General features: G+C 43.3%; 1 protein-coding gene across 3 annotated transcripts in view; it reads right to left on the bottom strand.

Annotated features, from left to right (window-relative positions):
• Window positions 1-20,526, bottom strand: part of MLXIPL (MLX interacting protein like) — an 85,501-nt gene that overhangs the window by 52,407 nt on the left and 12,568 nt on the right. The gene's annotated exons all lie outside the window — the stretch shown is intronic.

Genomic DNA, 20,526 nt, shown 5'->3' with positions numbered 1-20,526 from the left:
ATCTTGCTTTCAGTGTTCCTCTATCCTGTTTCTTTGTTTGTTCCTGAGCCTAAGCCTATTGTTGGAGTCGTGTGTGCCTCATCTGCCACATCTGGTTCCTTCTTCCACGTCTGTTGACATCTGCCACGTCTGGTGTCATCTGCCACGTCCGGTGTCATCTGCTACGCCAAGCATCATCTGTGAAAAGTGTCTGATTCACCACATGTCTGCTACGTCGAGTATCTGCCTGATGATCTACCCAGATACTAATATCCGAGAGACTGTTATTGACTGTTGTTTGGCCAGCTGCTTTTCCGCTACAGCGGAGCGGCCTAGTGGGTCCACATACCCTACAGCCATGACATACATTCACATGGTAACTACATATGCATATAACAGCAAAACCAATAATTGTGTACACAAACCCATCCAAGTACTTGTCATTTGGTGTGGTAACCTGTATGTGTCCTTTACTATCCTAAGCCCCAGAACAAATCTGCTGTTCAATTTGTTTCAATCTATATTTATTACCAATTGGCATCTCACAACCAAGCACAGATGCCAGATGAGAACTGTGTTTAAAAAAGATTCCAACTATATTATTGAACCCAGCCTATACTCGCCAAGCAGACCCCCTGATGTTAGGATATCTATAAGGTGCCCCAATAAAAAAAAAAAAATAGTGCGAGACTATATACCCACTAAAGAGCCCCTGATCTGGGATGGGCCCAAAAAATATTATGAATTCCTGAGCTTTTTGACCAATAACAAACTTGAAAATTTCCATAACTTTTTAGTTTGGTGACAAATACCCCTTAAAAAATCTGTCTGGGTGACAACTGCAAATCTGCATTGCCCTGTGTAGTCTGCTGTCACGGAATCTCCTTCAGGCTGTTTCCTGTTGATGTAATCCTATAACCGATCAGTCATCTCTACCACTCCCTGCAAAAGGATGGAATGTGTACACTGCCTGTGACATGAATGCTGCTGAACAGGCGCAGTCTAAAGCCTCTCTTGTGACATACACCTGCATTTTGGACCATGGCCCATGTAGTTACCAGAGCTTCTGCATGCAGCCATTGATTACTGCAATAAATATGCCTGACAGAATCAAGATAATATTCTTGTAAAAGGCAAATTAGAGGTGGCATGGGGAAAATTTTTTAAGAACACGGGTATGATGTGGACAAGGTTAGGGGTAATGGTGGGTGTGATTTCTTGTGTCTGCTGGAGTGAAACAAACCTGAAGTTGAGAGATAGTAATTTCCTATTTAATAACCAAGGGAATTTTGCATCAGCCATGGAGTCTTGAGTTAAATATTTGCTAGAAAAAAGGAGAAATGATCCAGCGCTGTGTCGGGATAAAAAGGATTCGTAGATCCCACTTTTATTGGTAATAGAAAATATAAAAATATGGAAAGAGACGCAGTCCCAGGATGGTTGATGGTGCGGGCGTGTGCCCGAGCCTACGCGTTTCAAGCACCGACCGTGCTCTTAATCATGGCAAGAAATGACTTAATTTCTTGCCATGATTAAGAGCACGGTCGGTGCTTGAAACGCGTAGGCTCGGGCACACGCCCGCACCATCAACCATCCTGGGACTGCGTCTCTTTCCATATTTTTAAATTTTCTATTACCAATAAAAGTGGGATCTACGTATCCTTTTTATCCCGACACAGCGCTGGATCATTTCTCCTTTTTTCTTGCAATTTTCCACCGTGGGCCGCAGGAAATGGTGAGCTGGAGGTTTCTCACCATTTTTTTAAAATATTTGCTCTTGTTAAACTTCAGAGACCATCAAACCCAAAAATCTGCCAGACTGAAAAGCATTCTTGTACAACTAATATGATCTCCTTATGACCAGAACTTCTCAAAGACTGGTTGTGCCCAGTGCATATAAAGAATGTTTTACTAACCAGATTACAAGTTCTTCTTCATCTGTTCTCCAATAGTTACGTCCTATGTAGGTATTTCCAGACCGGCATGTGGACAGAGCTGTTATGCTGGTATGGAAGTATTTGCAAAGGACATAACCCAAAGGACAAAACCTGGGGAGACCAGATTGATTACATCAAGACCACGACCATAAATCTGCGTGGTAAAGAACCCTTTTAAAACGTCAATCACACAGTGTTCTCTGGATAAGAATTTTGCATACAACTAACACAGTGTTATGGCAGAATGAGTTTTCTTTCTTTAAACTATAGCCATATGTTTTTTCCCTAAATTTTGCAAACGCAACCAAGGAAAATGGTGTTGTGGCATGATTTAGGCCACTGTATGGCACTGTTATTTCTGCAATGTATGAAAGTATTAGGTGGCTACTTTATGGCACTATTATTTGGGCACTGTATGGTGATAATACTTTGCATTAGCATTTTGCGTCAGTATTAGGTGTTCATGGTTTGGCATTACTAATCAGGCACCATATGGCAATGCTAATATGCTAATTGGGGACTTTTTGCAACAATAATAAGAATAAATATAAATATATATATATATATATATATATATATATATATATATATTGCCTGAGAAAGGCCCCATGGAGTAGGGCTAAAACATCGCATGTGGTGATTAAAGTGATCCTATTTTTTCACTGAATTTGGAGTGCTGTCTTGTATTCTTGGAGTTTGCTATAAATATATATATATATATATATATATATATATATATATATATACACACACTACCGTTCAAAAGTTTAGGGTCACTTAGAAATTTCCTTATTTTTGAAAGAAAAGCACAGTTTTTTTCAATGAAGATAACATTAAATTAATCAGAAATACACTCTATACATTGTTAATGTGCTAAATGACTATTCTAGCTGCAAACGTATGGTTTTTAATGCAATATCTACATAGGTGTATAGAGGCCCATTTCCAGCAACCATCACTCCAGTGTTCTAATGGTACATTGTGTTTGCTAACTGTGTTAGAAGGCTAATGGATGATTAGAAAACACTTGAAAACCCTTGTGCAATTATGTTAGCACCGCTGTAAACAGTTTTGCTGTTTAGAGGAGCTATAAAACTGACCTTCCTTTGAGCTAGTTGAGAATCTGGAGCATTACATTTGTGGGTTCGATTAAACTCTCAAAATGGCTAGAAAAAGAGAGCTTTCATGTGAAACTCGACAGTCTATTCTTGTTCTTAGAAATGCCAAGAAACTGAAGATTTCCTACAACGGTGTGTACTACTCCCTTCAGAGGACAGCACACACAGGCTCTAACCAGAGTAGAAAGAGAAGTGGGGGGCCTCGCTGCACAACTGAGCAACAAGACAAGTACAAAAGAGTCTCTAGTTTGAGAAATAGACGCCTCACAGGTCCTCAACTGACAGCTTCATTAAATAGTACCCGCAAAACGCCAGTGTCAACGTCTACAGTGAAGAGGCGACTCCGGGATGCTGGCCTTCAGGGCAGAGTGGCAAAGAAAAAGCCATATCTAAGACTGGCTAATAAAAGGAAAAGATTAATATGGGCAAAAGCACACAGACATTGGACAGAGGAAGATTGGAAAAAAGTGTTATGGACAGACGAATCGAAGTTTGAGGTGCTTGGATCACACAGAAGAACATTTGTGAGATGCAGAACTGAAAAGATGCTGGAAGAGTGCCTGACGCCATCTGTCAAGCATGGTGGAGGTAATGTGATGGTCTGGGGTTGCTTTGGTGCTGGTAAAGTGGGAGATTTGTACAAGGTAAAAGGGATTTTGAATAAGGAAGGCTATCACTCCATTTTGCAACGCCATGCCATACCCTGTGGACAGCGCTTGATTGGAGCCAATTTCATCCTACAACAGGACAATGACCCAAAGCACACCTCCAAATTATGCAAGAACTATTTAGGGAAGAAGCAGGCAGCTGGTATTCTATCTGTAATGGAGTGGCCAGCGCAGTCACCAGATCTCAACCCCATAGAGCTGTTGTGGGAGCAGCTTGACCGTATGGTACGCAAGAAGTGCCCATCAAGCCAATCCAACTTGTGGGAGGGGCTTCTGGAAGCATGGGGTGAAATTTCTCCGGATTACCTCAGCAAATTAACAGCTAGAATGCCAAAGGTCTGCAATGCTGTAATTGCTGCAAATGGAGCATTCTTTGACGAAAGCAAAGTTTGAAGGAGAAAATTATTATTTCAAATAAAAATCATTATTTCTAACCTTGTCAATGTCTTGACTATATTTTCTAGTCATTTTGCAACTCATTTGATAAATATAAGTGTGAGTTTTCATGGAAAACACAGTTGTCTGGGTGACCCCAAACTTTTGAACGGTAGTGTGTATATATATATATATATATATATATATATATATATATATATAATGTCTACACATAGGAGCTAATACTTTTTTGTTCTAGGAAATTATCTAAGCCTTTTTTAAAGCCATCTACTGTCCCTGCTGTGACCAGCTCCTGCGGTAGGCTATTCCATACATTCACAGTTCTCACAGTAAAGAAGGCTTGTCGCCTCTGCAGGTTGAACTTTTTTTTCTCCAGACGGAGGGAGTGCCCCCTTGTTTTTTGAGAGGGTTTTACATGGAACAGGATTTCACCATATTTTTTGTATGTGCCATTAATATATTTATATAAGTTAATCATGTCCCCCCTTAGTCGTCTTTTTTCAAGGCTAAATAGGTTTAATTCTTTTAATCTTTCCTCTTAACTTAGATTCTCCATGCCCCTTATTAGCTTCGTTATTTACATCTATTAACCATGAGTGGGCAAACACGTCTTAGGTTTCGTTCACATCTGCGTCGGGACTCCGTTCATGGGTTGCGTTGGAGCCTTCCTTCAGGGTAACCCATGAACGGAATCCAATCTGAAAAAACCGGAAACTATAGGTTTTTCGTTTGCATCACCATTGATTCCATTGTGATGGATCCGGTGCAAATGGTTTCCGTTTGTCACCGTTTTTTAAGGGTTCCGTCATTTTGACGGAATTAATACCGTAGTCGACTGCGTTTGTTTCAGTTTGGATTCCGTTCATGGGTTGCCCTGACGGAAGGCACCGACGGAAACCATGAACCGAGTCCCAACACAGATGTGAACAAAGGCTTACATCTGTATGAGGTAACCACAACTTATACGTATTTAATGACAAATATATGTTACAAAGTCTTCTCAAAATACACTTTTTTTGGCCTTAAAAGGTGGTACACATTTGGAAATATAGTCTTTAGTACATACAGATTATAGGAAAATAGGCATGTCCTGGTGCCAGGTTCTCTGTAAGGCCTCTATCACACCAGATTAAAGGCTACATCAGGATAGATGTATTCGTAGATTTCTATGGGCAAAACATGGCAAAAGAGTGCCCTGTAGGCATACATTTGACAGGCAAATAACTGGACTTTTTTTTCTTCGTTTGCTGTATAGAATAACGTAGGCTGTTCTACTATGCAATATAGAAAAAAACACATACCGTCAAACAGTGATCTCCAACCTGTGGCTCTCCAAACTACAAATCCCAGACTTCCCAGATATACTTTGGAACAGTCAGCGCTATATTTTTTAGAATGAAAGTTTATTTCTTGTAAAACAAATTTAAAACATATATTTTTATAAAATGTGGTGTGATAGGGGCTTAAAAATCATGACAATTACAAAGGGTAAGGGGTACACTAAATATAGAAGTGTATGATATAGAAGTACAATAAATGCCCATATTGTTATCCAGAAACTCTTGTACTGAGAATGAAGAATAATTTCCCCTGAAAATAGGAGAATCAGCAAAGCTCTGCCTGAATATTTACGAATATCACAGTAAAAAGAGATTGGACCTGCACTGTTGCCACAGACCCTGAGTCTTGCAGCAACGCAGCCCTCCAGTTAAAAAAAACAACCTCTGATCAGAGACAACCCCTGATCAGACGCAAACCGCAATCAGACGTAAACCGTGATCAGACGCAAACCGTGATCAGACGCAAACCGTGATCAGAGGCAAATCCTGATTAGAGGCAAACCCTGATCAGAAGCAAACCCTGATCAGAAGCAAACCCTGATCAGAAGCAAACCCTGATCAGACGCGAACCGTGATCAGAAGCAAACCCTGATCAGAAGCAAACCCTGATCAGAAGCAACCCCTGATCAGAGACTACCCCTGATCAGACGCAACCCCTGATCAGACGCAACCCCTGATCAGACGCAACCCCTGATCAGAAGCAAACCCTGATCAGAAGCAAACCCTGATCAGAAGCAAACCCTGATCAGAAGCAAACCCTGATCAGAAGCAAACCCTGATCAGAGACAAACCCTGATCAGAGACAAACCCTGATCAGACGCAACCCCTTATCATAGACTACCCCTGATCAGACACAAACCCTGATCAGAAGCAAACCCTGATCAGAAGCAACCCCTGATCATAGACAACCCCTGATCATAGGCAACCCCTGATCAGACACAAACCCTGATCAGAGACAACCCCTTTCATATAGGAGCCACTCTCGGCTTTGGCTCCTGGCACCCTCAGCAAGTGGTTGATATTGCCTGGGGAAGCTTTGTTTTGCCAGTCATTTCCCCTGCATTGGCCACTATAGACAAGGGAATATGGATAGAGGTTGTCTTGATGAGAGAACTTCTTTAAGATTGTCCCACCTGCAAAATCACTATTAAAGGGGTATTCTTATTTTGGACAGTTATGGCATATCCACAGGATGTCTGATAGATGTGGATCCCACCTCTGGGACCCGCACCTATCTCTAGACTGGGGCCCCCTGATCCCCGTCCTATTTTCTACCTCTGTAGCTTGGCTCCAGCCTCTTACTGATGAGGTGGCCAGATTTTCCAGAAACAGCCAAGCGTGGTTTGACAAGCTGTTTCTGGAACTCCCAAAAGGTGTAAACAAAAGTTATGGAAACAGTATAGAACAGCCAGCTACTCTGTCTCTGGAATACAGGTGCTACAGCAACAGTGTAGCTAGCTGCAATACGCTGTTTCCATAACTCCCATTAAAGAGGTTTTCCCATGAGGGACATTTATGACATATCCACAGGATTTGTCATAAATGTCAGATAGATGCAGGTCCCACCTCTGGGACCCGCACCTATCTCTAAAACGGGGCCCCCTAAACCCAGTTCTACCGCTCTGAAGTGTGTGATTTCTCTGAGCTACGCTGTTTCCGTAAGTCCCATAGAACTGAATGGTAGTTACGGAAGCAGCGTAGCTGACGTGATACGCTGATTCTGTAACTACCATTCACTACTATAGGAGTTACGTAAACTGCGTAGCTCAGCAAGTTACGCTGTTTCCGTAACTCCCGACCATGTAATCAGGAAGTGGCTGGGAGGCAGCGTGAGCACAAACAGCTAGAACGCGGTTTAAGGGGCCTCGTTCCAGAGATAGGTGCGTGTCCCAAAGGTGGGACCCGCATCTATCTGACATTTATGACATATCCTGTGGATATGTTATAAATGTCCCTCGTGGGAAAAACCCTTTAACTTCTATGGGTGTTCCAGAAACAGCATAGCAAAACGCGCTCAGCTGTTTCCGGAAAAACCGGCTACCTCATCAGTCAGTAGCCAGAGCCCAGCGACAGCGGCATAAGGTAGGATGAGGGTCAGTGGGCCCCGTTCTAGAGATAGGTATATGTACCAGAGGTGGGACCCACATCTATTGGACATTTATGGCATATCCTGTGAATGCCATAAATGTTCGAGATGGGAATTTCAAATATAGCGTACCTTCAGATAAAAATAAAAACTATAAAGTGTCCTTAGATCCTCATGTGCAGTACCTTTGTGTTGTCTTTCTCCTCAAAGTTTAGTTAATTGTGCTGCAGAGCTCTCAATATACCTATTTCAGTTATCATTGTCTGCCATGTTACAGATACAGTAGAGCTGCAGCCCAGCCACCAGTCACTGTCTCTACAAGCCTATTTGCCTGAAACAGTGCCACTGCTGTAATACATTTCTGATTTAAAGAGGACTAATTAGTTACTAAAACAAACATGTCAGGAGAGGTAAGAGGTCTTCTTTAAACAATCCCTGTTTTAGTAAATACTTGCATTCCCCATAATTTAAGTATTCAGTAGCATCTTTTCTTAGAACTCTGTGTTGTGCTGTTCCTCTGTTATTCCTCCTAGAAATGTATGAATGATTTACAAGAGGGTGTTACCAGTTGGGAGTACCAATCACTGCCAGACTATGTAGGGATATGCCACTTTGACAAGAAGAATGGTAACACCCAGTTTTCAATTTATTAATAATCTTCCAGTAGGAATAACAGAGGAATGGCACAACGTAGAGTTATAAGAAAAAATGCCCAAGTATTGCTATTCCATGGGTTATACAAATATTTACTAAAACTAAAACGGACATGTCAGGGGAGGGGGGCAGGTGCTCTTTAAATAACCTTCTATGGTTTGTTGAACAGATAGAGGGAGATCGGAACTGAACTTTATGAGCTACAGCCAAGAGCACTATCAAGTGTCGTTCTCAGCTCTGGACTTCTAATTTCAAAGGGAGCTTCATTAGAGCGTTTACATTGCTGTTTCTTCCCCATCACGGGAAAATGCAGGATTTCTTGAGGGGGCACTTCCACGCTTACTGGTGCCCACAGTGAAGATGGAAATATGCCCTCCCTTAATATATGGACTGTCCAGGAATTTTGATAACCCTGGTAAAAGGGGTTTCCCCATCTTGGAAATTTATGGCATATCCACAAGATATGCCGTAAATGTTCGATAGATATGGGTCCCTCCTCTAGGACCCGCACCTATCTATAGAATGGGCCCCCTGACCCCCGTCCTACTCTCTCTTGTTCCAACTGAGGAGGTGGTTGGGAGTATGGTAACAGCCGACGAGCACGCTGAGCTACGCTGTTTTCATAACTGCCATAAAAGGGAATGGGAGTTGCCAACAGTGTAGCACAGTGAGTTGCGCTGTTTCCGTTGCTCCCTGGTTTTATAAACAGCGTAGCTCACCAAGCTACATTATTTCTGCAACTTTCTTTCACTTCTATTGGAGTCACAGAAACAGTGTAGCTCAGCAATATCGACTGTTTCCGTATTCCTGACCACCTCGATAGTCAGGGGCCAGAGAGCAGCGAAAGCAAAGAAGGTAGGGGGATAGGCGGCCCCTTTCTAGAGATAGGTGCGAGTTCCAGATATGGGTCCCGCATCTATTGGACATTTATGGCATATCCGGTAAATATATAATAAATATCCAAGATGGGAAAATTCCTTAGACCTAATATTTTATCACTTGACTAGTCTTCTCATAAATGGCTCAGAGGGGCGTTTCCGGGCACTAGAAAAACCCCTCTAGGTGCACCCCTGCCCACCATGATCAGCTTGTTTAGTCTAAATGTCTTCAAATAATGAGAACTGTGCAGGTTACTAAGCATTAGTTGCTGAGCCATCATTCACTGCTCTTATCAAAGAAAAATTTCCTGTTTTTTGACAAGCTAATGAAGAGTGCTACTACCATATGCTCCAGTTAATTACTGCACACAAGTGGAAAACATTTATGACAAATTCTGGATCTATCTTAGCAACGTCATCACTGACGGATGTGTGGTTGGCTGCAATTCCCTGCTTAGATATGACTGATGACAAAATCTGACAATATCTTTTGCAGGAAGTAGACCCAGATGTACAGAAAACTGAGGCTGGCGATCTATACATGCACACGAAGTGAATGACCTTTATTGCTGACTTGTTCTTATGAAGGAGGACATTTCGCATGGCTATTTTTAAGAGATAACAAGCTCCTGTATGCAAAGGACTAAAACAAAAATAAAAAGTAAATTGTTTCCTGAATTTTGGATAATGATGGTAAAATACACATATTAGAGTAAATTATTCTCTTTGGTAACTGTTCTGATTATGCCAGGACTCAAGTCTTGGGATCTGTAGAGTAGTGCTCAATGGCGGATCATCAAAGGGCACTTTTGGCGGCTGCCTGGGGCCGAAGGCTCCCGGAGGGCCCATGGCCGGCCAAAGTACAATGTAGCTTTGTCGTGTTTTTGCGGCGATTTTGCTGCGAATCGCAGCAAAAAACGTGACAACTGCATTGTGTATGACCTGCAAAAGGCCCTTTAGACATAAGGTCACATGACCTCATCTCTGAAGTTCTTACTACTGTTTAGAGACCTGCTGGTTACATGACCGCAGGTCCATGAGCAGCAGCAAGACTCCACAGAGAAGACTGAGGTGAGCTGCTATGTAAGTATAAGGGGATGGATTTGTTTAGGGGGGCTGTATTTAGAGGGTTTGGTCTGTATTTAGGAGGTTTGGTGTCTGTATTAGTTTAAGGGGGTCTGTGTTCTGTATTTAGGGGGTCTGTATCAGTTTAAGGGGTTTAGAGTCTGTATATTTAGGGGTCTCTGTTAGTTTAAGGGGTCTGTATTAGTTGATGGGGTCTATTTAGGGGGCCTGTTCTAGGGTCTATTAGTTTAGGGGGTCTTTATTTACGGGTCTGTATTAGATTAAGGGGTCTGGTCTGGGGTCTGTATTAAGGCAGTCAGGTCTGGGGTCTGTATTTAGAGGGTCTGTATTAGTTTGAGTTCTGGGGGTCTGTATTTAGGGGGTCTGTATTTAGGGGTCTGGCTAGGGTCTATATTAGTTTAGGGGTCTTTATTTAGGGGTCTGTATTAGTTTAGGGGATCTGGTCTGGGGTCTGTATTAAGGGGGTCAGGTCCGGCGTCTGTATTTAGGGGTCTGGTCTGAATTTATTTAGGGTGCTTGTTCTGGGGTCTGCATTTGTTTAGGGGGGTCTGGTCTGCAGAATGCAATAGTTTAGAATGTCTGGGGTCTGTATGTATTCTATGATCTAGTCTGGGGTCCAAATTTATTAGTCTGAGTAATAGGGGTTGTCCGGGCACATGGATAGGTCATCAGTATAAAAAACGGTCTGTGCCAGGACAACCCCTTTAATGTATGGGCCTGGGTCTTGGTGTCTAAATTTGTGTGTTTCTATAGAGGCTGGAAATGGCTGCAGAAGTGATGGGCAAAGATGTCTCATCAGGAGAAGTCGCCATAACGATCTGCGTCAGATGGAGAAGAAAAGAAAACGACTCCCATCAGAGAAGACATCACCTGTGAGTCACTGGATCTATAGGGGATCTGTCCCCTCTCCTGACATGTCTGTTGTAGGCAATCCTTGTATTCTACATATCTTTGTGTACCCAGGACTAATAGACAATTCATGTTACCATTCCCATTGTCAAGCGGAAGTGTCCCTGAACAGTGTGATGGTTGGTGACTGTCAGTATGTAGGGACACAGCCCTTTGACAAGGGGAATTGTAACACCCATTTGTCAATGTTCGCACAGAAAGGTGGTGTAGACACTATAGACACGGCAGAGCGGCGGTGGGGAAGGGGGGCCCATGTTTGTGGAACAGCCCAGGTAGTGCTCTTATCTTAACCAAGGGCGTAGCTATAGATGGTGCAGAAATAACTGATGCACCAGGGCTTGGATGCCTAGGGGAGGGCAAATGTCCCCATGCCCCATAGGAAGTATTATAAATGACTGATGGTAGTGGGGGTCACATTTTGCATTGGGGCTCTGAGCTTTGATTAAAGTATAACTAAACGTTCAACAAACTTCTGACATGTCATAGTGACATGTCATAAGTTTTGATTGGTGGGGGTCTGAACACTGAGACCCCCACCAATCGCTAAAATGAAGCGGCAGAAGCACTCGTGTGAGCGCTTAGCTGCTTAGTTTCTGTTTGGCTTTTTCCGTAAATTGATGTAGCGGAGTACAGGTTCAATGCAAAGTCTATGAGCCCGTACTCCAATACATCGGCTTTTCGGAAAAAGCCGAACAGAAACGAAGCGGCTAAGCGCTCACACGAGCACTTCTGCTGCTTTGTTTTAGCGATTGGTTCGGGTCTCAGTTCTCGGACCCCCACCAATCAAAACTTCTGACATGTCACTATGACATGTCAGAAGTTTGTTGAACGTTTAATTACCCTTTAACTTGCATGTTATTTCCATGGAGGAAGAAGGGTTAAACAGCCAATGAAAATTCTTCTGGTGTCCGGGTGGGATCTGGAACATACAAAAAAAAAAATCCAATATAGTAAATTCTCCTTTAAATCTGAGGATGGATATTCTGATACGCTCATAAGCATTAGATCAGCAAAAAAAAGGCATCGTTGGATGAAGAAAAAAAAAATCTATTGCCAGCTTTGCTGAAAGTGTAGCCATCTATGTAATAGATAAAATTTAATAATAATGTAGCACTCAATAAGATCATTATCTGCTCAATGTTAATGTGTAGATTTTTCTACCGTCCAGAAATATTTCAGGATGGACTATTCCATGGTTTGCGCTGCTCGCTGTACATACATCATACATTTCTGGCATGTGCTTACTCTTTTCAGAATCTTGTTTGCTCGTTCATCGGCTGATCGTTCTATGAAAGCTCGTTTGCCCGATAATTGGCCCGTGTAATATTCAGATAGGGTCAGTGAGTGCTGTAAATTCTTGTCCACTGTTTATTCATCTGTTATCTGCTTGCATGCTATTCACCTGCCATCCACTCCGTTTTGCATCATCTCCATTTTCTACTACTTTCAGTGTTCGCTTGCGCTCGTCCACTGGTGAGTTTCTTGTGCCTTTTGTTTTCTGTCAGTATTGATGCGTGCCTCACCCATGTGATATCGATTGTCTGGTGCTGCAGTCTTGAGCACCACCAGCAGTGTAACAGTATCTAGCGCTGCATCTATAGTGTTTACAAGCAGATGACTGCCTCCTGTCTGCCAAGTACGGAAGCCTGCTAGGTCCCGCCCAGAGGCGGGGCCTAAAAGGCATCCGGCCGCAGTAACAAGATGGCGCAGGCTCAGAAGCTGTATGTTACAGCTGACACCGTGCTGTAAAGGAGCTAGCTCTGATCCCTGCCATTTACCCCTTAGATGCCACGATAAAAAGTGATCGCAGCATCTTAGTGGTTTGTAGCGATCGGCATCGACCCGATGTGATCGGGAGAATGCCGATCATTGCTATGGCAATCGGAGGCCTAAAATGGCCTCCTGATCTGCCACGTACAATAGCCTATTAGGCCCCACCCACAGTTGAGACCTAGTAGGCTTGCTGTCAGTGAATGACTGACAGCTCTAATGCATTGCACTACGTCGGTAGTGAAATGCATTAGAATAAAAATCAGAGGTGCAGGCCCCCCAAGTCCCCTAGTGGGACAAAAAAAAAAAAAGTTGAATAAAAGTGTAAAAAGAAAAGTTTCAAGTTAATAAAAACAAACACTGCCTTTTTTCCTATAATAAGACTTTTATTATAGGAAAAAAATGAAAACGCTAAAAAAAGTACACATATTTGGTATCGCCGCATCCGTAACCACCCACACAGTAAACACCGCAAAAAAATAAAAACAATGCCATAATCGCTATTTTTTTATCCCCACCCCTCCCAAAACATGGAATAAAAAGTGATCATAAAGCCCCATGTACCCCAAAATAGTACCAATAAAAACTACAACCTGTCCTGCAATAATCAAGCCCTTACACATCTTTTTTGACTGAAAAATAAAAAAAGTTCTGCCTCTCAGAATATGGCGACACAAAATGTGCAGTGTCCAAAAGCAGATAAGATCGGGCACCATTTATCAGTGCGACACTGGCCACATATCTCTGAAATATTATTTATTTACTGCATTATTATACCCTCTTATTATGCCCTGATGTACTCCGCACAGCTTACAGAACAACTGCCAAGCAAAATCTGCGCTCAAAAAGCCAAATGCCGCTCCCTCCGACTGAACCCTACAGCGTTCCCAAACACCAGTTTAAATCCACATATATGGCATCACCATACCCGGGAGAACCAGCTTAGCAGTTTATGAGGCGTGTGTCTTCGGTGGCACAAACTAGGCACAACATATTGTGCACTAAAATGGTATATCAGCGGAAAATTTAAATTTTAACTTTGCACCATCTGCTGCGCAGTAATTACTAATGAAAAAATACCTGTGGGGGCAAAATGCTCACTATACCCCTTAAAATGCCTTAAGGGGTGTAGTTTCCAAAATAGGGGTCACTACTTGGGGGTTTGTTTTGGGCCAATGCTCTGAAAATCACCAAGATAGACCTCAAATATGCATGTTGCTCTTCACTTCTGAGCCCTGTCATATGTCCAGGCAAATGACAAATGCCTTGAGGTGTGGTTTCCAAAATGGGGTCACTCCTTGGGGGAGTCCACTGTACTCTGGTACCTTAGGATTTGGCAAATGCGACATGGTGCCTAAAAACCAATCCAGCAAAATTTGCATGCCTTTCTGAGCCCTGCTGTGTGTCCAAACAGCAGTTTATTACCACAAATTTTGGGGATGCTTTCTTTTCTTTATCTCTTGTGAAAAAATTCTAATTTTTAGGCGGAAAAGTGTTGATATTCATTTTTACGGCCTAATTCAAATAAATTCTGCAAAAAGACCTCTGGGGTCTAAATGCTCACTTCACCCCTAGATAGATTCCTTAAGAGGTGTAGTTTCCCAAACGGGGTCACTGTTGGGGGGTTCCTACTGTTTTGGCCCCGCAGGCACTTTGCAAATGTGACATGGCACACAAAAACCATTCCAGCTAAATTTGAGCTCCAAATGGCGCTCCGTCCATTTTGAGCCCTGCCGTGTGTCCAAACAGCAGTTTATGACCACTTAGGGGGTATTGCCGTAATCTGGAAAAATTGCTTTTCAAGTGTTGGGGTGCTTTTTCTCCTTTATTCCTTGTGAAAATGGAAAAATCTGAGATAAAACTACATTTTATTCGAAAAAAATTGAGATTTTCATTTTCACGGCTTCATTCCACTAAATTCAGCAAATAAACTGTGGGGTCAAAATGCCCACTATACCCCTTGATAAATTCCTTCAGGGATGTAGTTTGCCAAATGGTGTATTTTTTGGGGGTTTCAACTGTTTTGGCACCACAAGACCACTTCAAACCGGACATGGCGCCTAAAATGTATTCTAATAAAAAGAAGGCCCCAAAATCCTCTAGTTGTTCATTTGCTTCTGAGGCCTGCGTTTCAGTCCATTAGCACACTAGGGCCACATGACTCCGCTATTGATTCCATCGGAAAACCGGAAACCCGCCGGAATGGTGACGAACGGAAACCATTAGCGATGTTTCCGTCACCATTGAGATCAATGGTGACTGAAACGGAAGCTGTGCTTTCACTTTCCGTTGCGGGGTTCACCCGACGGAAACCTCTGACGGAACCCCGTAACAGAAATGAACGGTGATGTGAACAGGCCCTAAAATAAATTGGATGAATTGGTGCCACATTGCCCACATAGATAGTGCCCACTGTAAATAGTGCCACAGTGCCCACATAGTGCCACCGTCCCCACTGTAGATAGTGAAACACATGGTGCCCATGTAGATAGCGCCACAGTGTCCACTGTAGGTAGTGCCCATATAATGCCACAGTGGCCATGTAGATAGTGCCACACCCACGGTAGATAGCACCACACCCCTTGTAGATAGTGCCATTCCCTGCAGATAGTGCCACCCCCCCCTAGATAGCACCATCCCCCTGTAGATAGCACCATCCCCCTGTAGATAGCACCATCCCCCCTGTAGATTGCAACATCCCCCTTGTAGATTGCAACATCCCCCCTGTAGATTGCAACATCCTCCCTGTAGATTGCAACATCCTCCCTGTAGATTGCAACATCCTCCCTGTAGATTGCAACATCTCCCCTGTACATAGAGCCACACCCCGTAGATTAGATAGCGCCACCCACTGCAGATAGCACCACCCCCCTACAGACAGCACTACCCTCTGCAGATAGCGCCTCTCCCCCTGTAGATAGAACCCCCCCATAAATGGCACCCCCTTCCTGTAGATAGCACCACTGTAGTTCCCTGTAGGAGCAAAATCCCTCTGGCCGGGGATTCTGCATATAGAGGGAGCCCCTGATGTCTCTGTCCATATTTGGACAGTGACGTCAGGGGCTAACTCTAAAAGCGGAATCCCCTGCTATAGCGTCGGCAGCGCTCTCGCCAGGGATTCCACTCCAGGAGTAGCCCCTGAAGTAACTGTCCATATATTGATAGTGAAGCCAGGGGCTTCTCCAGTAGCAAGAATCTCCGGCCAGAGTGTCGACCGGGGATTCCGCTCCTAGAAAGAGCCCCTTGCGTTAGGGGCTCTCGCTAGAAGCGGAACCCCCGGCCAGAGCGGTTTCAGGGGGATGCTATCTACACGGGTAGTTGCGCTATCTGCAGGGGGTGGTACTATCTACAGCGGGGATGGAGAGATGGCGGGGGCTCCCTCTAGTGGGGAATCAGTGGCCAGAGCGCTAGCCAGGGATTCCGCTCCTAGAGCGAGCTTAGGTGGTGCTAACTACAGTGGGCTTTGCGCTATATACAGGGGGTTGTGTGTGGTGCTATATACAGTGGGAGCTATATTCCGGGGCTCTCAAAGCCCCGACAGATATGAGCGTGCATCGCTGCTCACACTGAAGCAGAACTGCACTCATTAAACCCCATTCCAGGTTGCACGGGGCATCGGCAGTTGGAACGTATATAGCCGTATGGCAGTCGTGAAGGGGTTAACCAGAAAATACCATTGCTTCCCTTGTTCACTAGAATGTATCTAAGTGACTGTGCTCACTTGTGGTTTATAATATATATTTTCCAAAAATTACCAAAAGATCAGACATTGGTCTGACCCAATAAAATATAACTTCTATTCAACTTTTATTTTTTTAAATGTCTTTGCTTCCTATACTTTTATAGGATTGACACTATATTTATGTATGCCATGTAGCGGAGTGCAAAGTTCTGTTACCTGTTAATAAACATTTGTTTACCACTGGGATAGTCTTAAGGTGCAGTCACACATGGCATTTTTTTTTCTGCAGCGTAATAATACACTGTAGAAAACTACAATGTATGCCTATAGGAAAAATATTCTGCAACACATTTCTCTAGTTCCTGCGCTGCATAATATTTTGCCCGTAGGCTTACATTGTAAAGTTTTCTGCAGCATATGCTTACGCTGCGGAAATACAATGCAAATACGCATATGTGACTGCACCCTTATGGTAGGGCTGTCAATGGGATTACGGACATGAACTCTGGAATGTGTAGGATAATATTCCTCCTACAATCAAAACTATCCACATTTCTCATAACCGGTCTGTGGATTATATAACTAACAGGAAATGTACATTGTAAAATTGACATCTTGTAACAATAATTTACATATTATAGGTCAAGATTAGAAATAGGACTCCAATATTATGCATTACTTCTAGTACAATGATTCTGGTCAGATGATCGCCGGGATGCCATTAGTGAGAGACTGCTGCTGGGTGTAACTAGACTTAGCACAGCCCTATTAGTGACAATAGTCACCATAAGGCGGAATTCACACGAGCGTGGCGTTTTTGCGCGCGCAAAAGCCACTTAACAGCTCCGTGTGGCAGCAGGATATGATGCGCGGCTGTGTGCTTTTCGCGCAGCCGCCATCATTATGACACTCCATTTGGATGTTTGTAAACAGAAAAGCACGTGGTGCTTTTCTGTTTACATTCATCCTTTTGACAGCTGTTGCGCGAATCACGCAGTCCGCACGGAAGTGCTTCCGTGCGGCATGCGTGGTTTTCACGCACCCATTGACTTCAATGGGTGCGTGATTTGCGCAAAACGCCAAAAGAACGGACATGTCGTGACTTTTTTTCAGCGGACTCATGCTGAGTAAAAATCACGCACATGTTCGCACGGCCCCATAGACTAATATAGGTCCGTGCGACGGGCGTGAAAATCACGCGCGTTGCACGGACGTAATTCCCGTTCGTCTGAATAAAGCCTAAGAGGGCTGATATTTAATAAATTAAATATTACACTTAAAATACCCACACAAAAAAACGGACAATCCCCATGCCAATCATTGCCGTAACGCTAGTCCTGACCCAATTACCCTAAAATAGACATGTAATATATCAAAATTTACGGTAGACAATGACTATTACAATTAAAAGTTCTATTTTAGGGTAAATCTATATTATTAGCAGAAAAAAATTTGCTGAAATGTAAAAAAGCATATTTTTTTACTATTATTTTCCAACTATAAGCCTGAAAATTCTAAAATAGCAAAAAGGATGCGAAAATCATGTCGCTAGTCCAACAAATAAAAAAGTTATAGCGGTTTACTAACGCGTGCTAAACGGTGCCTGGCCCTGGAGGCTCAAAATAGCCCGTTCCTGAACTGGTTATGTATTTTTTTTCCTACTTGCGATTTTACCGTGGGTTCGCAGCTTTTCCGCAGCAAAAGTTGCAGTATTTCCAATTTGTTGCAGATTTTCACTTCCCCATTGAACTCAAATTTTCCATGGTGTGTGGATTACATTTACTAAAATCTCACCAATTTTGCTGCTTCTCTAACATGTTGCAGATTTTCCGTCCGCAAATCTGGACAGAAAATTTGCAGCTAACCCACCCTGTGTGAGCATACCCTAAGGCTGGATTCCCACGTAGCTTAAACGCTGCGGAATTTCCGCAACGGAATTGTGTGCACAAATTCCACAGCATTTACAGTAGCAGCAAAGTGGGTGAGATTTAGTAAATCTCATGCCCACGCTGTGGAAAAAAAACGCTGTGTAAACGTTAATAACTTGACGTGCAGTGCGGAATTTAATACAGCAGCATGTCAATTTATGCTGCGTTTGTTGATTTTCCGTTGCGGGTTTTGCATTCCCATTGAATTTAATGGGAATGCAAAACCCGCAACAGAAAGCCAAGAATTTTGACTTTTGCTGCGTAAGCGCTGCCGACAACGATGATTTTTAATTCTGCATAAAAGAGCAGATCAGCCGATGAACGAGCGTTTGCCCTTATTACACAGGGCAATTGTCGTGGAACGAGCGTTCATATGAACTCACGTTTGGCCGAACATTGGCCCGTGTAATGGCTGAGATGACTCGCTGACTTGTTGCTGATTTGTTGCGGATTTTGTTGCGGATTTGACACAGATCTCCCTCTTTTGTGAAATCTGTGTACATTTTGAACTGCGACAGGTAAAATCTGCAATAAAAATCTGCGACAAATCCACGACGTGTAAACTTCTAAGGCCTCATGCACACGACTGTAGCCATGTGCACGGCCGTTATTTCCGGGTCGGCCGGCCACGGAGTGACAGCCGTGAGCCGCCCGAAAATCGCGGGCTGTGCACATGGCCGCGGCCATTATTTTCAATGACCGCAAAACACGGGCGTAATAAGACATGCCCGTTCTTTCTGCGGTCCGGGCTCCGGGGCCATGCACGGACCGTGAAAACCATGGTAGTGTGCATGGCCCTATAGAAATGAATGGGGCCGCAATTCTCCCGTGGATTTTCGGGGCAATTGTGGCCGCAAAAGCATGTTCGTGTGCTCCACACACAGCGTAAACACTGCTGAATTTCCAGTCCAAATTTTCCAGGCGGCAGTTCCGCAGTGTTTCTGTAAGAGAAATTAACATGCTGCAGATTAAGAATCTGCACCGCAAGTCAATTTCCCCACATGTTTTCTGCTGGATATTTCTGCAGTGTGTGAATCAGATTTGTTCAAATTTCATGCACTTTGCTACTACTATAAGAAAATGTTGGCGGAAATTCTGCAGTGTTTACATTGTATCTGGACGTACCCTTAGGGTAAAATCACACTCCGAGTTTTGATGCAGTTTTTTGTTGCAGTGTTTTTTGTTTTTTTAACCAAAGCCAGAAGTAAATCTAAAGGAAAGAAAAGGTGTATAAAAAAGACTGATGCATCTCCATTCTTTGGTGTCCACTCCTGTGTTTGGCTCAAAAAACGGAGCCAAAAATTACATCAAAACTCTGTGTGTGGTCCTGGCTTAAAGCATGGGGAGGGACAGCCCACAGCTCTAATTATCGAAAGTTAAAAAGCAGGCTAAAGTAAATCCATGGCAGGCGACACTTACCCAAAGATACTAACGTACATATATTTGGAAAGCCACTGTACAGAAAATAGTTTTTATGCCTTCCCATTTAAAGAGGCTCTATCCCCACATTATAAGTGCCCTCTCTCCTACATAAGGAGATGGGCGCTGTAATGTAGGGGACAGCAGTGCTTTTTATTTAGAAAAACAATCTATTTTTACCACTTTATTAGCGATTTTAGCTTTATGCTAATGAGTTGCTTAATGCCCAAGTGGGCGTATTTTTACTTTAGACCAAGTGGGCGTTGTACAGGGGAGTGTATGACGCTGACCAATCAGCCTCATGCACTCCTCTCCATTCATTTACTCAGCGCATAGGGATCCTGTTAGAGCCTTATGTGCTGTCTTATACTAACACATTAACAATACTGAAGTGTTTAGACAGTGAATAGACATTCCACCGGATGTCTATTCACAATCTCTGCACTTTGTTACTCTGTCTGTGGTAGTTACAGCAGAGGAAGCGTGATCTCGCGAGATTACGCTGTAAATGACAGGTTACAACGAGATCACGCTTCCTCTGCTGTAACTACCATAGAAACAGTAAGGGTATGTTCACACACACTAATTACGGACGTAAATCGAGCGTATTAACCCCCGAATTACGGCTTGAATGCGTTGACAAACATCTGTCCATTGAAAGCAATGGGCTGACGTT

This window comes from Rhinoderma darwinii, chromosome 2 (genome assembly GCF_050947455.1).
Source record: "Rhinoderma darwinii isolate aRhiDar2 chromosome 2, aRhiDar2.hap1, whole genome shotgun sequence".
Classification (NCBI taxonomy): domain Eukaryota; kingdom Metazoa; phylum Chordata; class Amphibia; order Anura; family Rhinodermatidae; genus Rhinoderma; species Rhinoderma darwinii.
This window is presented reverse-complemented; position numbering and strand designations above follow the sequence as displayed.